Genomic DNA, 16,550 nt, shown 5'->3' with positions numbered 1-16,550 from the left:
AATGTCACGTACATGTATACATTTCTCCGTTCGGAGAAATGACAGGTCAGAACTCCACGATCGCGAATATAACCACTCAAGAAATCGTCGGGAAGTTCCAATTCGCGAAATTTTAGACGCACTATTAATGGCGTATGCAGTAGTTTACAAGTGGACCAATGTCCTTGTATCATCTTCATTAAGACATGTGGTTGCTGTGATCCACTTTTGTTCCGTACAACCATGAACTTGGAAAGAGTATATTGTGATAATGTCAAACAGGTCCCAATATTTTGTTAAATTTGTCCTGTTCAACAAGCATTGGACTAATTCAGTCATCACTGTTGTGTAAAGTACTTTACACTGCATTTCAACGCACATCAGTGCACTGGTAGTGCGGTAGAGCTTTTGTGGAAGGGTCCTACTCTGCCCATGGTCCTCAGTACTGCTCCACGTAATTTCGGTTGAGCCATACATGAAATCCAGTGGGGTCCTGAGACCAAAGTGAATGAATGAATTTAGGCAGGGCCCCCCTCACATATTCATGCACACTCATAATCAGGCTTGCAGGCTAGCGTTTGATGGAAATCCCACACTGACGCCTTCAAAGCATCACATTGGATTACAAGGTCAGAACAGTCGTTAAGCTGCATTAGCTTTTCATAAATTCCACCTCAAAGGATTTTGGTAATTTTAAGCTACCCAACCTGATCCCCCTCTCTCACCCCTCCCCCCACCCCCATTCATCAGCTTTTCGTACCTGGAGATAGAATGAAACCTCTGCAGGGATTTGTGTGTGTGATTATTGCAGGACTGTGGCTCTCATTAATTTCCTCATCAGGAGATAACAGTAATATCTTCCTGCAGTGCCTTCTGCTATTTGTCTATGTCCTGATCATCATATTTTCTTCTTTCTACTGTAGCAAACAAATGCTTACATGTAGTTGCAATATGGTGCATTGACATCTCCTGTTCTGGTGTTGCCATGGTACAGTATGTATAAGAGATCTCATAATTTTTGTCCGTCTTTCCATTAATTCTTTCTCTCTACACATACACACCGTGGCACATACACACATATAGCAAGCTTTCAAGCAGGTGATAATTTTCTGCTTTAAGAATGACATCGGTATTAAGGTCAATGCAAATAGTTTGCCAACCATTATGATAAAAATGAAGTTTTCATTACAAAAAAAAGGTTTCTCCCTCAATTACATATTGCATAGTGTATCAGATGAAGGGTTGATGTAGTGTCCATGTGCTTTCCATTCGCGAGAAGCACCATAGTGCTGATTATTTGAGTATGTCCCCAACATATCATGATTTGAATGATGCGAGAGTTCGTAAATGGTCAGCATGAGAAGGAAAAAAAAAAAGAGATGTAGGAATTCACTGAGTAATGTTGGAGGAAGTTGTGAATAGTTTGTGAGACTTCATGGACTGATGATGAAGAAAAAAAAATGTCTTCAGTCATTTTCAAGGAGAAAAATGGATGCTGGGCAGTGGGACCCTGTGAGAACTATGACCTCATGTGCCTGCCTAGCCGGTCAGCGCGGAATACATTGGAATGTGGTTGCCACAATAAAGGAGTTCGCTGGGCCCTTCGTCAAAGACGTGTACCGAAGCGTGAACCTGCACCACTTCTTTTGTTCTTTGTCCTCCCATTCTCATTCACCACCCTCACTCACTCTCTCCCCCCCCCCCTTTCCTCTTTTCCCTCCCTCCCTGGCCCTTCTTCTTCCAACATGAGTGCGTGTGCAGCGTTGAAAGGGGGGCTTTTGTCGTCGGGAGGGGTGCAGTGCGCTCCCACTTAACAGCCAGAGTGGAATATAATAGAACTTGTCAACGCGTCGTACATGTGGTCTCCCACAGTGCCGGATTTCAACAATACACCATAAAGTTTGCGATTCCTTTTTGTCGTCTCATTTGGCACCAATTTTTGTTTTTTCCCCCCTTAGAAGAAGAAGTGCTGGATGACAGCGGGTGGAAGGTACTCTGCGGAAAAGATGTCGTAATTTGGAGGTAATCGCTGATCTGTAACTTTTCTCGCTGCCCTTTGTAGTTGTCTGCCCGTGCACGATGCAGTGAGTGAGTGGTATCCCCCGAAACCTGTTTTTGTTCGTGGTCTCTTATTTGACGGGGGAGGTTAGAGACCATTTGTGGTTTCTAGGTCAGGCTGAAGAGTTTGTGAGTGTTCGTAATACACCGGCGTATCGGCACGTTGGGCTGCAGCACAAGAAGATGAAAGAAGAGCTGTGATGTTGTGTATACAAACAGTGAGATGATACTAAGTGACATGTCAATCTATCTTGCTTTAGTGTGTTATGCCAACGAGAAAAGTTATCAAGTTTATTGCAAATTTGGTATAGGAATACAGTATTTCAGTTCTTCCACTTGTTGATTTAAGGGAAGATTTTTTTTTTTTGTCGAATCTAATGGAATATCAAAATTGCCTGTGATTTTGTTTGAGGATGTGGATGTAGAATGGCAGTCTTTTGTACATAAGTACACTGTAAACATAAACTACATCAGCTGGATCTACAAGTAGTCTTAGGTCCAGTTCATCTGAAACAGTTTTCATCATTACATCAAATAGGATGTACAATTTATGTCAGCATTTCATTTGCCGAATTGATAACTTACTCTTCCTTTCAGAATCACATGCTCCATATTCAATTGGAATAATTTATTTGTCTCTCAAAGTCTTGGCGTAATATCAGTAAGGAAGCATCATTTTTTTTAAAACACATTCTTATGACTGTTTTAAGAAAAGCATGTCCTCAAGATGATATGTTTACAATCATCCAACCCGGCAGTTAGATATAATGTAGAATGTGTGGTAATCAAGAGAATCCCTGTATCATATCATCTCTTTTCATACTTTAACCCGTTGAGGATTAGCTGATTCTGCTATATCACGCATTTCCCATAGGAACCTGTGCGATTATACTCGGAACTAGTCTTTAGTGGGTAAAACTATGTGAAAAGCTTCTTGGTGTCCTCACCTTGATATGATGAGAACTGTGACGTTGATATATTTTTTTCCCCCTCTGGCCGCGCTGATATCTGTACCAACAACACTTTTATCAAATCAAAAAGGCAGTATTTCATTAGGTATCCTGTAGAGGTATTGTGTGGTATCCTAAAACTGCTTTATCAATACATACTGTATACAAATGGCATTGAAGTTGACTAGGGAGTCCTTTACAGAACCCTTATTGGATATGATATGTGGCAGAGTGTTTTTGAACCTTGAAATGCAATTTGCCTAAATAGGCAGCTTGTGGAGGCAATCAGAAGCCATTTCTTTTCTCTTCAGCCCATGGTGTCAGTCCACACGTGGTGCAGAAAAGACCCATCTCACACCTAGCGATTCAGCCTTCGTCGCTCATTACGCCGTAATGGGGGACGATTGCGAGCTGAATTAGGAGGAAATTACAACATCGGCGAGATAATTCCCTGGTTCATATTTATCTGCAGGTCGACTTAAATGGTCAAACTGATATTTGATTGAGAGTGTGCATGCTGGTGAGGTGGTATGCAAATGCTGACCTAGTTTACAAAAGTTATAGCGGATTACTGGGAGTGGCTTTCGAAAGGACAATTATTTGGATTGCGATAATCCATTCTGTTCCTGCTCAGTCCAGTGTTGCAATACATTCATAGCTGTACATGAGGAATCATATCCCCTTTCAGACTTGTTGGAGTGTGTGCAGCCTGGAATATGGCGTGAGATATACAGAATCTTATTTTTGAGCCCATGGAAAGCATTTATAAAAAAGCACCATGCCAAATCTCAGGCAGAAACACATTGCAAATCAGAGCAGTGTCTGTTGTAAGAGTGCATCGCTTAATTTAAAACTTTAATTTAGTGTATAATTTTTATTTTGAGCCTGATAAGAATCTACCTGCTGAATAGATTTCAGATGTGGACAGAGCAATAAGATTTATTCAGCGTGATGCCATGTAAAGTTGAAAGCCAGGAGCAGAGTAATCTGCAATTTGAGTGATTGAATTGTGCCAAGTGCATTTCAGATTGGATCTAATTGGTTTACGCATTTGTGTGACTTTCATTAACACGACTGTACAATGCAAATGCATGAAGACTTCTTTTAATTCATAATACCCTGATTATCACCTATGTGGCCAAAAGAATGTCTAAATGTTTGGCAATGCCATATGAAATATGGTATATTAATTTTTCTTCAGAATACTTGGATATGTCTATACAAAACATGACAAAACCTTCCATACTAAGACTCTGTCAATGACATCGTCTGTCAATCACTCGTAAAATATTAATTTGATTAACATAAGACGTTAGAATGCACCTTGCCGTAGACTGAGCATATCTTGCATGTCCCCCCCCCCCCCCCCCCCAATCAGTAAAATGGAAACATGCAAGTTGTGCTCAGTCTTGGGAAAAGTACTTCCCAATGTATTTTGTTAATCATATTAGTACTTGAGTAATGATTGATAGATGATGTCATTGACAGGCATGGATTTTTTTTTTTTGTGAGTATATCCAATGGTAAAAGGAAAATTAAAAAAAAATGTATGAAATGTATGGAACATATTTTGGTATTTATTTTTTTGGCCACACATGTTATGATCAGGGTATAAATCGACACAGGTCAACATGCATTTGCATTGCATAGTTCCCTCAAAGAAATGAAAGGAAAAAAAATCACACACACAAAATGGAAGATTGTGTATATATGGTGCCCCATGCCTACCATTGTGTATGGTTTACTTAACTTTGAAACCATTTGTACAAGATACAGCTGATGCAACTCTCCATGGCCTTCACTTCTTTGGTCCTGAATTTTCAGTTCTGTTCTCACATCGTATTCCTCTAATGTGGAGACGGTGAACTTGTCCCATGCATTATTCCATGCCATCAGTACTGAGAACAAAACTCAGGCCTGCACATACCAGCATGGTGAATGTTACATGGGTATCGGTGAGTTCGCTGGGTGTTGAGTTCCTAGGATTTTGTTGAAAGATGATAGTACCACCTAGATAAGTGCCACTTGCTGATGACTTCCTTTCTTGCATGCGATGACCCTTTTCTGGAGTTATCAAGCAAAAACAAAGCAAAGCTATTAATATCTTAAAGAATTTTAATAAATTGAAAAAATATGTAAAAATGATATCTAAAGAAATCTACAAGAAAGAAAGAGAAAAGAAAAGAAACTCTTGCATGAACGAAACATGAGGCTAAATATCACGAGGAAAATTAATAATTAAGAGAATTGGAAATGTGGCCTTGTGCCAAAAGAGCAGCAGTAAACTGAGCTTGTCAAATGCAGGACAGTTCTAGATCATGTGCATTTATATAGCACTACCACATGTTACAACCTGACTACCTGTCATTTTAGCCCCTTCTTTGTGTGGTCAAAGAATAACTTTACATTTTGATGGTATTCCTGGATGGTATTTTTTTTTCTGGCATGACATTTCATCTCCATTTGCTTGAACACTTAGGGTTCTTCAACATTTGTTTCTCGTAAAAACAGACTTTTAGTATGAAAAGTCCATGATGGTGTTCAGTCCCACACTATTAAAGTAATGTGTTGTTGATACAAAAAGAAAGAAAGAAGGCAGCTAGACAGACACATACACACATATTTGGTTTACACAATATACTCAAAAACTGGTTTACTAAATATGAATACACTTTATGTCTACTTCAACTTTTAAACATCTAGAACCTTTCAGTATTTTGTTGACTTCCTGAATGAATTCCTGCTCTTTTCACAGACCATTTGTCTCGAGGACACATCACCAACACAATATTTGGTGTATATGCAATATGACTGGCATTAGCCCTTCCAGAAAAAAAAAAAGTTTTCCAATGGCAAAGCACTTCACAGTGTTTGTGTCCATTATTCATCACACAATTACTTTGTGTCATAAGATTTTTCTCTCTGTTACATGACTTTGTGCACATACTCACTATATGTGTATGTATGTGTGTATATAAGTGTGTGTATGTATGTATTTTGTAGTTGTGTCTTTTGTACGAAACTATCAGTGACGTTACAATTTTCCATGGTATGCCAAATTTTCGACACAAATCTCATGATAACTCCCATTCTACCCATCAATTGCAAAAGTACAACCTTTCTGCTGATATTTCTACTAATATAGATTAAATACAGCCATATACGGGGCTGGATGACTCTTTTTTCCCCCATTGGTTTATTTTCTTTGGTCTACACTTTGCTCATCACAAGCCCTATATCTAGATCAGGTTCAAAAGTAAAACACTGGAAAATCTATGTAATCACCAGTTTGGTAAGTACCGCCCCCATCCCTCTTCTGCCGTTCTGCTGTAGAGCGCAGAATTTCGCTAATAAGTTTGCATTCTCGCGATTCCACGGCAACCATTCGTTAATTGATCCACTCAAGCCCCAGTTTCATTATGTGTATCCTTCCAATTGTGCGCAGGAAAGGTCTGCCAATAGACCGAAAGCAACAGTCAAGGCCGTGCGATGTGTTATGGCAGCATTTTGCCCAGTGGGGCATGAAAGATGAAGAGGTTTAGGAGCAAGGTATAATTTGCAGGAGGAATGGCTTTTATATGTATGTGTACATTAATTTCATTTTTCTTCTCCGTGATAGGGTAATCTTGCCAATGGAGCGAGATGCCACTACATCATCAAAAATGAGATGCCTTCAACTTTTTTTTTCTTCACCCTTTTCCATCTTTGTTGTATCATAACTGCTCCACCCTTATAATTAATTCTTGAAACTTGTTGATATCGCAGCCATAATTGATCCATTATTTTATTCCCCGATAGTGCCACATCATTTCCTTGGGTATTTAGAAGATGACATTTGCCCAGGGTCTAATTTGGTATGGTGTCATAAACCACATCTTATCAAAGCTGTGCAGCATCAACTACATGTATAGTGTATATTCCTTTATTTTTCTCTCTCTTTCTGTCTCTCTCACTTTCAGTGTAGTCACTGTAAAGTGAGGAATGTTCACATGCATTTTAGTTGCGCAGATTTACGTGAGAACCAAGATTTCCAAATTAAAATGCATTATGTGAAAGTTCTTGTCTACGCTAGGGTCCTATGTATGATGAATGCCAGTGACAGTTCAAAATTTCATACCACAAAAAAGGCCATCGGCTCCAATTCAGGAAAATTCATGCCGTGAAAAATATCTTGCTTTGCGGTATTTGATATTTACAGAGGTTGCAGATTTTTGTAATGGCTACTGCATTTCAGGGGCACGATCATCACACATGTGCTTACGTGTCTAGCTGAATTAAATTAGAACGTGACAGTAATGGATCACTTATATTATCCCCGTGATTGTTTATGGACTCGGTGTGGTGACTTGTATAGCAAAGGATATATTGGCACAGACAGACAAATGAATAAAGACATACATAGTGTATTTTGTCTCCAGTTTTTGATACATTCAGTAAATTTCTGTGATTCAAACATGGGTAATGGCATGAAAGCCCACTTTATGATTCAGGCATTCTTTGTAGAAAAGGCAGTGGGGGAAAGGGTGCAGTTTTGTTCTATGTTTAAGTTTTTTTTCTATTGTGCAGAACTATGTGCATGCAACTCATGTGCAGTATTTCACTCAGAGAATCTCGAGCCAGTCTTTGAGGGCAGAATGTTCAAACTGACTCAGCATAGACTGGACATGGAGGAATATTGTAACTTAATATCTACTTGTGATAGGACCTCATGTGGAATTTGGGTATAGACAGGTGTCAGAGGTTTAGAATTTCATAACATAAAGATAGGTGCCATTAACTTATGATAAAATCAATTCTTGAATCATGTCTCTCCCCTAGCCCACCCCCTAAAAAAAAGCACCAATCATACACACAAAACAACAACAAAACCAGAAAGTCTGTTTTATGTGAGCATCACACCCAAGAGTTGATGCAGTATCTGTGGTTGTTGGACTTAATTGCTCAGCTATATGTTGTATGTATGTGCTTCCGAATATGAAAGTATTACCTCATTATATATCAGTAGATGTCTCTATGCTTTAAGTTTCCTCAATCAACAATCTTTTACCTTCCTCCTCATTTGACTTTCCTACCTTCCACCTCTTACTTCCTCTGTTATCACTCTATCTCTCTATCCTCTCTCTCTCTCTCTCTCTCTCTCTCTCTCGCTCCATGCCGAGATGCACAAATGAATTGGCCGTGACCCGCTTACAGACTGCATGAGAAAAGCAGTGAAATATTGACACCAGTCCGGTTATCAATAACCCGCCCATCACTCCCAACCATCATCGATTGTGGGTGGGGAGGGGAAAAAAAATTATTCAATAATTCATCAGCTGCCAAAGTGTCTCCATCCTCTAACGTGTATCATCCATCCAGCATCCTTTTTCTGAGCACCCCTGACATTGTCTCCTCTCTACTTATTATTCCCCCTTTAACCCATCAACTTCCAGAATTTTTATTTATTTTTTATTTTTTGTTCATTGTTAACCTGTTGAGGATGGACTGATTTTGCTATAACACGCATTTCTCATAGATACCTGCCTGAGTATTCTCGGGACTCGTCTTCGGTGGGTTAAAGTTTCGTGAGGTAGGGTGAAAAATTTCTCATTTGAGCCTTCCCTTGTTCATATTTACAGCCAAGCCTGCCTTAGCGGCCACCTGTTCATAGTGGCCACTCTTTTCATGTACCTTGGATGGCCACTATAGACAGGTTTGATGCTATTTGCTTGTTTCAGTATCAGAATTTAAGAAAATGCTCTAAATTGCTAAATTTTTTACTGAGTCTGAAAATATGTAATGCATCACTAAAGATGAAAGTTTATGTTACTTTCTGAAACAGGTTTTTTTTTTTGGGGGGGGGGGTGGGAGAAATTTCTTTCTGAATTTGTGCAGAAGTGATGGATTAAACCAATTTCAACTAATATGTTATCAGTATAAGTTTTAGTTCAGTGATGCATATTTCATGATGCCAAAATGATGATTTTTCACCTTTAATTGGTTTTAAAAAAAAAGAACAAAGCAAAGCAAGTTTGTGTCAGGAAATTATTCAGGCTTCACAACAAGGGATCGTGCTTCCATTTTAATGCATTGGGCCACAGGGCAATGAATTCATGTGATATCAACTTCATCCTAAAATAGGTTGAATATGACTCTTGAATGGTGCTATTTTAAGCTTTTTCACAGTGTGACTGAATTCATTAGACAGTATCCCTGTATAAAATCGATCAAAATCTGTTGGATCCCCGAAACCATTACCAACAGGTACGTTGTAATTTCATCATCATTTGTTACCACATTTATATCCATTTGCTTGTTTTATGGTGCTCATGAATAAACACACCAATATACCAATATACCTTTGGTACACATGCACAGGCATGCACACACACACACGCGCACACACACACATGCAGATGGACATTCATAATGTCTTTCAAGCGTTGATATGCCTATTATACTATAGGCTTTTTAATTCTTCAGCAGTTTTTCTGATATTTAAAATACTGTCCAAGTAGAATTGGGCAAGTGGTTCCAGTAACCACATTCAAAAAGTTCATGTATAAAATCATATATGATTTTATGACATTCTTGTATTAATTAGAAACAAATACTTTTGTGAAAAGTGCAAAGAAATGGGGATGTTACCATTTTCATCGAATAGGGATACTTTGTTCCAAAGCAAACCATAGCAAGATATCCTGTTAATGCAAATGCATGTAAAGCAATCTGTGCCACTTATTTAGTGAACAAAGTCTACAGGGGGTACTACAGAACATTATGTTTTGGTGGCATGACCAAGATAGCTATTTTGAATAGCCTGCAATGGGTGTGTCAGATCAAGGAGATATACCTCTTTGGTTAGACAATATCATATAGTAATATTAAGCAGGCAGTCAGCTGTTGCTTGAAATACATTTTTGTTTCAATTCTGTATCCCAGCTTTTGATGTTGATTTGTGTAGATGATACGAACATCAGCTTTGTGTGGGTTTGATTGTTATAGCATTATTAAACATCACTTAAAAACTAGCCATGAGAAGAGTACACAGATGTTTCATCTGTTTCACTGGATATCTGAATAGACCTTAATTATCTTTTTTTTTTCAAAAAATGGAAAAAAAAAGAATAAGAAGAGAATAATGCATTATCGGTTGGTATGCTATAGTGATGGGAGGGGTTGCATAGGGTGTCATTGTTACAGATGCTCATTTTGCTACCTTTTGTGCGATTTATTTGTTTGTTGGAAGTGTTAAAATGAAGTTTGTAGTATATTCAGCTGACCCTGAGATAATCACAGCATTTGGGAAAAGGACGTCATGGTAACTGGATGAAAATACAAAGAAAATATAAAGAGCAAACTTTCCACATGTAATGAGAAGAGAGAGAGAGAGAGAGGGTGCGTGTGTGTGTGGGGGGGGGGGGGTGGGAAGAAAAAAGGAGACAGGTTCAAGTTTCACACTTATCCCCTGTAATAAGTGTCAACATCACCACGGATTCTCCCAGGAATTGCACCTCTCAACCGGTTTTATCCTGCAAAGAGAATTTATGCCGGAGACCACATGTTTCCCTGGCTGTGTTGCAATGCTCGCTCGGGTGTCGGTGAGAGCTTTTCGGAGGGGCGTCATCTTGCAAGGGAATGCGACCAGAATCAACCCACGTCACGCGGGGTATCCCTCCAACGGCATTCAATGCCAATTTTCTGCCTGACAGAAGCTATTGTTTAGGTATTATGTCCATGGAAGCAACATGTGCGCTAGTTTCATTAGATATTGAATTTTTTTTTTCTTCGATCGTTCGCCATTGAGGGCTAACAATGGACAGTGTATTTCGTAATAAATTGCATGTCATATATGAGTGTGTGTGTGTGTATGTGTGTAGGGGATACTGTACACATGTGCATGTATAATCTGTAAGTGTGTCAGTGTGTCTGTGTGTGTGTGTGTGTGTAAAAATTTGGAGTATCAGAATTTGTGGAAGATGGGAGGGAGAGTTAATATGCTTGGTGGATATAGAGAGTGCTCAGGGCGCTCCAGCTCCAATTGGCAGCGGTGTGTCAATGCCTTGGTGGTGGTACAATGCTCCATCGGGGGGGAGGGAGGGAGGGCACGATCGTCGCCGCTTCCATCTGGCTGGTATCCAAGCAGCACACCATAGAAGTCATCATTCCTCCACGCACTGCTAATAGGGATGAGCTTTGCCCCGCTCCCTCGTGTGATGGGACTATACACACTGGCACATGCACTCCTGCCTTGCGTACACACTAATAGCCAGGGGCAGGTGGTTCTCTCGTTTGGGCACAAGAGTTACCATGGCTGTGCTCACGAGATGGAAACTCTGGCCGACCGACATCAGCCGGGTAGATAGGCACCAGTGCTTGCTGTGAGGACGTACTAGTATCCTATGGTGAGATATCACTTCTTTTTTTTCCCCTTCTCTCTCTCCCTCTTCAGTGGCATATCATTGTGGTGGTGGTGTGGTTGGTGATTGCGCGTTAATTGTGTGCTTTATAGTTTGGCGCTCGTTAGCCGTTTAGGGAAGTGACAGCTCTAAATGGGCTGCTCTCAGAACGGGTACAAATCTGTTTACACTGGCCTTGTCACGTATTGTGCCGTTGTGGGAGGAATACAAATGCTTCTAGTAGTTGAGGTAATACTAAGAGGCCCCCGTGTGGTAGAAAGTGGATAGGGAACAAGGGAGAGAGTACCAATGGGAAGTCAATGGGAGTTGGAAGAGAATTGGGGGGGGGGGGGGACAGTGGAGTGTCCTGTGGCTTAGTGCACATTTGCATATAACTGGCAGGCAAACACCAACGATAGGCAAACAGGAGGTGAGATGGTTGTAGGGGCATTTCTCCCTCTGTCTTGACCCCCCTCCATCCCCCCCCCCCCTTACACCATTCAGATTAAATTGATTTAATGGCGTGTGTGGCTGAAGTCGACAATAAATCGGTGGTGTTGGCTCAAAGGGCATCCTTCGGCACCGATAATGGAGAGAATAGAGGCCCAAGGAGATGACAACACCCAATAGTCCCATTCACAGGCTTGGGCGCGAGGAGCATTCCTGCTATTGTAGACATCAAAGATCCGCACATCCGTGATCTCATCCCATTGATGCATGTGAGTGGAACATGTCCTCCGTCTGTGGATTGTGCAGGTAACATCATAATACGGTGCCACGGCAATTAATATGCTATGTGTCATGTTAGTCTCACGCCCTACTAAGTCGGACAATTATTGTCCCCGAACCCACTCAGGATTATTAGGTTTTCAGACTGGCAGCCAAAAGCTACTACAAACCCCACTGTATAAAACTACAGTATAAAACTGAAGGCAAGACTGCTGTGTGCGATGGATGAAGCATTTGAAGAGCCGATTGTGGCTGTACTTTTAAGTGTTCAAGTACAACTTAGAGCCTAGTCAAATGAAGCAAATTCTCTTCTCATAATAGATAAGTAAACTTGTCCTCCTGATTGTGGAACTGACGTCTTTATCGTATCATGAAATGTACATTGTATATGAGATGTGTGTACGCAAGTAATCATGTGTGCAACACGTTTGACTACTTTTTATGATGCCATGCAGTTGTTGTTTTTTTACTTCCTCTTGAGAATATAAGAAAGAGTTGTATGCCACTCACACGTTACATGCCACTTTCCTAATCCTGTCTTTGTAGCAATGTTGAAAAAAATAATGAAAGCAAGACTTTGATGTTTTACTCACTAGCAATCCAAACTCAAGCAACCAGCAGAATATTCTTTCAGCATTTCCTATTGTTGATACCACTGTAATTCCAAACTTTTCTACAGATAAAGAATGACACATTAGATACACTGTACCTGTGAACTTGTGGCACCATCCACATACTAATAAGCTTTGCAAGAACGCTCCTGCACTTTGCTATCTACTGTTGATGTGCAGAAAATGGTATTGTTGTCGTGGATCTTTTAATTTTTTTTTCATAGTTATCTTCTTCATTTTCATATCTGTCATCATCATGTTGACCACTGTAATACAAGATCTTAGTCTGCATGCCCTATGTATTATCATCATCATCATTATCATTGCGTCATCATTTTATTTGGATTAACTGCCATTTCTTATATAGTGTTAAAGTGCCAGTACCATCTTCATCTCGGCCTGTGTGTCACATCATGTCAATCACCGATGCTGTTAGGTAGTGATGATAGATGACTGTCTTCAATGAATAACATATCAATGAATTTGGCATTTTGACTGGCTCCATCAACTCTCATTTGGTTTGTCATCATGCAACATCTTTTATCATGTGGTAGTTGAAAGCTCAAGTCCTGGGCTAAGATCCGGCCCAGACCTGGCCTTTTGTCGACCACCACTGCTCTTGATGGCTTGGTGGTAGGCGAGTTCCCATGGCTTGTTTGCCCCAGTCCCACTTACTCCCTCTCCCACACTCTCACACTTTACACACATTATACTCTCACTTTTTCCCCCCTCTCATACACTCTCACTTGGTGTGATGCAGCCACCCTCCGTCCCCGCGCCGCTGCTCTTGCCACGGTGTACTTCATGGATTGGTCTCCTTACACAATAGCCCGCTACTGTTATGCTAATGATGGCTACTCTTTGCCCAGTCAATAATAGCCCCGGCTGTCCCTGTACTTTCTTCCTCTGCAACGGGACTTTGAATACACCATCGCTTTCCCATCAATTAGCTGTATAATAGGTGATGTATGGCCGTTGTGTGTGAAGGTGTGTGTGTGTGTGTGTGTGTGTAGGCATGCTGTTTGTAGCATTGTAGTGTAGCAGTAATAGTGATAGTGATGGGGGGGGGGGAGGGGAGGAGGTTGCAATATGATGGGAAAGCTGTCACATGCCATTATCCTAAATTTAGAGTCCTCTCATCCTACTTTTAGAAGTAAGGTCGGGAGAGCGTGTGGGTCGAAGCAAAACTTAAGCAAAAGTTTCAACTCTTGCGTTAATTACCTGCCAGGTCTGTATAAAGGGGGTACAGTAGTGACAGTGTTACACTCAGTTAAGTTTGGTTCTGCATCACTTACGTCAGATGCGGTTGCCATGGTGCCATGCTGTTTTCTATTTAGCCTTTCCTCTGATGACTTCTTTAGTTTTCCTATATGCTAGGCAAAGCAAGTATGATTCCATTTGATGGCTAAGCTAATTGTACATTGTACCATGTACATGCAAGAATATGGAAAAAAAAAGTATTCTTTGCTTCCAATTGCTGTATTTTGAGGGAAACATTTGTTGTTGGTTATTTTATATTTGTTTTTATTTCTTTGGTGATCAGTGTGTAAAAATTGACCTGTTGAGCCACTGATTAGAAATGTGTGAATTCTTAACTATCACTAGATTACTCTATTTGACAGTGAGTACTTAATTCTCTTATAAAAAATGGATGAGGGCAATAACTGTTGGTGTACACATACAATGTACTTTCTCCATTAAAGGTCCTGTTTACCTTTGGGAACAATTATTTAAAAAGATTTCGAGATATGACATTTAATGCATATGTGTAGGTATGTTGTACCACAAAACATCCTATCATATAAAATTTGGGGGATAGAGCCTAAAATTTAAGGAGATATCTGTATTTTTCTCAATAAACCGTAACTGTAGATGGTTTAGTCTGGAAACATTTTTATTATAACTGTTGTTCGCATTTTGTACATTTAACAATACTTAACATCAATTTTTACTGATTCAAATTTTTACAGTGGTTGTTTCTATGATATCCCTAACTCACATTTTAGAACTAGTTTAAAGCACTAATGCTGTTTTTTATTTCATCTGCAAATAGTAAATTATGCCTTTAACATGCCAATTAGAAAATCCATTCATAGGGATGGTAATGCTGCACTTTCTGATGATGAGATGTAAAAAGGTGTGTCGTGCCAATTGTACTTGTAGCAGAAGCAACTCTGCGATGGTGATGGCAGTGATAATGTTGATAATGACAATGATTGCAATTATTAATCATCTAGGTAGTCTTGTCATTCATAATATGTTTATTTTTGAATCATTCTTCAGGAGAGATAAGAGGATAATGCATGTCCATAAGTTGTAGCTGATGTTGCTTATGTCTAAATCGGAAGGTGGGGGGGGGGGGGGGGGAGGGGATGGGAAAGGGCTGCAAGGCTCCATGCTAGACAATTCTGTCCTCGCACTAACAGTAACCTGAGATTTAGCCTTGGCGGTGGGGCACCTGTAGATAGAGCACAGGCGCCAAGGCCGCAAGCTCCGGAGACCTTCACTCTGATTTATATAAATCCAGCCAGAGCGTCCAGGAGGAGGAAGAACAGCGGGAGGAGCAAGATGCTGTAAATAGGCGGGAAGCGGGCAAGGAGACGGTTACCGTGGTATCGTGCCTGAAGACTTGCACAGAGGGATGGGAAGGGTGAAGACATGACATTCGACGCATCTGCTTTTCTCTTTGAGGAATCTCAAGTTGTAGATTTCAGTCAAGATATCTATACCTTTTTGCAAATAAGCTTTGTAAGCTTTATAAGACTTGTGCATTTTAACATTCACCTCTAAGTTGTTATCCTAGTATGTATTGGTAGATTCTTCCATATTGCCAGTGGTGGACTCTGTACAACAATCTTGTCTATTGACATTTATATGTAGGGAACCAAATTTAATGTGCATTTTAAATGTGTAGCCAAATTATTTGCTGTTATGAGCTAAGAAATGAGTTTTTGTAGGGTATCATCTATTCCATATTAGTTATGGCTACTTTTCATTTCATTTATTTCCACTTCACATCAGGATTGGGTTTACAAAATTTGCATTCAAACAAAAAATGTGTGATATCAAACATGATAGTGGCAGAATCATAATGAGCACAAAAAATAGGCTTATTGAAAATGATTCCATGAAGAATATTATGACTGTCTGTATACAAGAATATTATGACTGTCTTTATACAAGACACTTTACTACTGGTACTGTTTTGGTATCAAGTCACCTTTTACTCTTACCTATATATTTGTAACAACCATGTTGCCATTGAGGGTTTGGTAAGCATTTTTAGTCAATTGGGTATTATACAATATACATGGCAGGATGCGATTTGCTAAAAAACACAACCTGACGGGTAATGCAAGTGAGTAGACTTCCCCAAGTTACAAACACATTGCAAACAAGCAATGATATATTTGTACTTCAGATGAATGATAGCGAAAAACACTACTGATTTCAAGTGAATTTTTGACCTTCTGGAGAGAATGCACTGATTGAAAAGGGCTAAGTTGGACTCCGGCATATTAAGTATAATTGATGATATAAATGTTCTATTAACAGCTTTATTTTATTAGCTTTGAACTTGTATGTTTACAGAATTTTGTCCTTTCTTGGCCAAAGGTCAAGATTCAATGACAAGTGACAAATAGTGCTGTCAGGTCATATGAGGACGGTGTGTGGACTTGTATAAATTTTGCTGTACCTATTTTGTGCCTGTTGGTCATTGTGTGTGTGTGTGTGTGTGTGTGTGTGTGTGTGTGTGTGTGTGTGTGTGTGTGTGTGCAGTGGCTGTTACACAACATACACATACACACACACATACACACACTGTGTGGATAGACTGCCAATAG

The 16,550-nt window shown here is 39.9% G+C and overlaps 1 protein-coding gene across 1 annotated transcript in view; it reads left to right on the top strand.

The window, feature by feature from the left end:
- Positions 1-16,550, top strand: part of LOC139718660 (uncharacterized) — a 132,409-nt gene that overhangs the window by 80,832 nt on the left and 35,027 nt on the right. The window lies entirely within an intron of this gene.

This window comes from Diadema antillarum, unplaced genomic scaffold (assembly GCF_040938485.1).
Source record: "Diadema antillarum isolate AM-2024a unplaced genomic scaffold, OU_Dant_1.0 scf00000098, whole genome shotgun sequence".
NCBI classification, from domain to species: domain Eukaryota; kingdom Metazoa; phylum Echinodermata; class Echinoidea; order Diadematoida; family Diadematidae; genus Diadema; species Diadema antillarum.
Note: the sequence above shows the minus strand (reverse complement) of the source record. Positions and strands in the feature narration are given on the sequence as shown.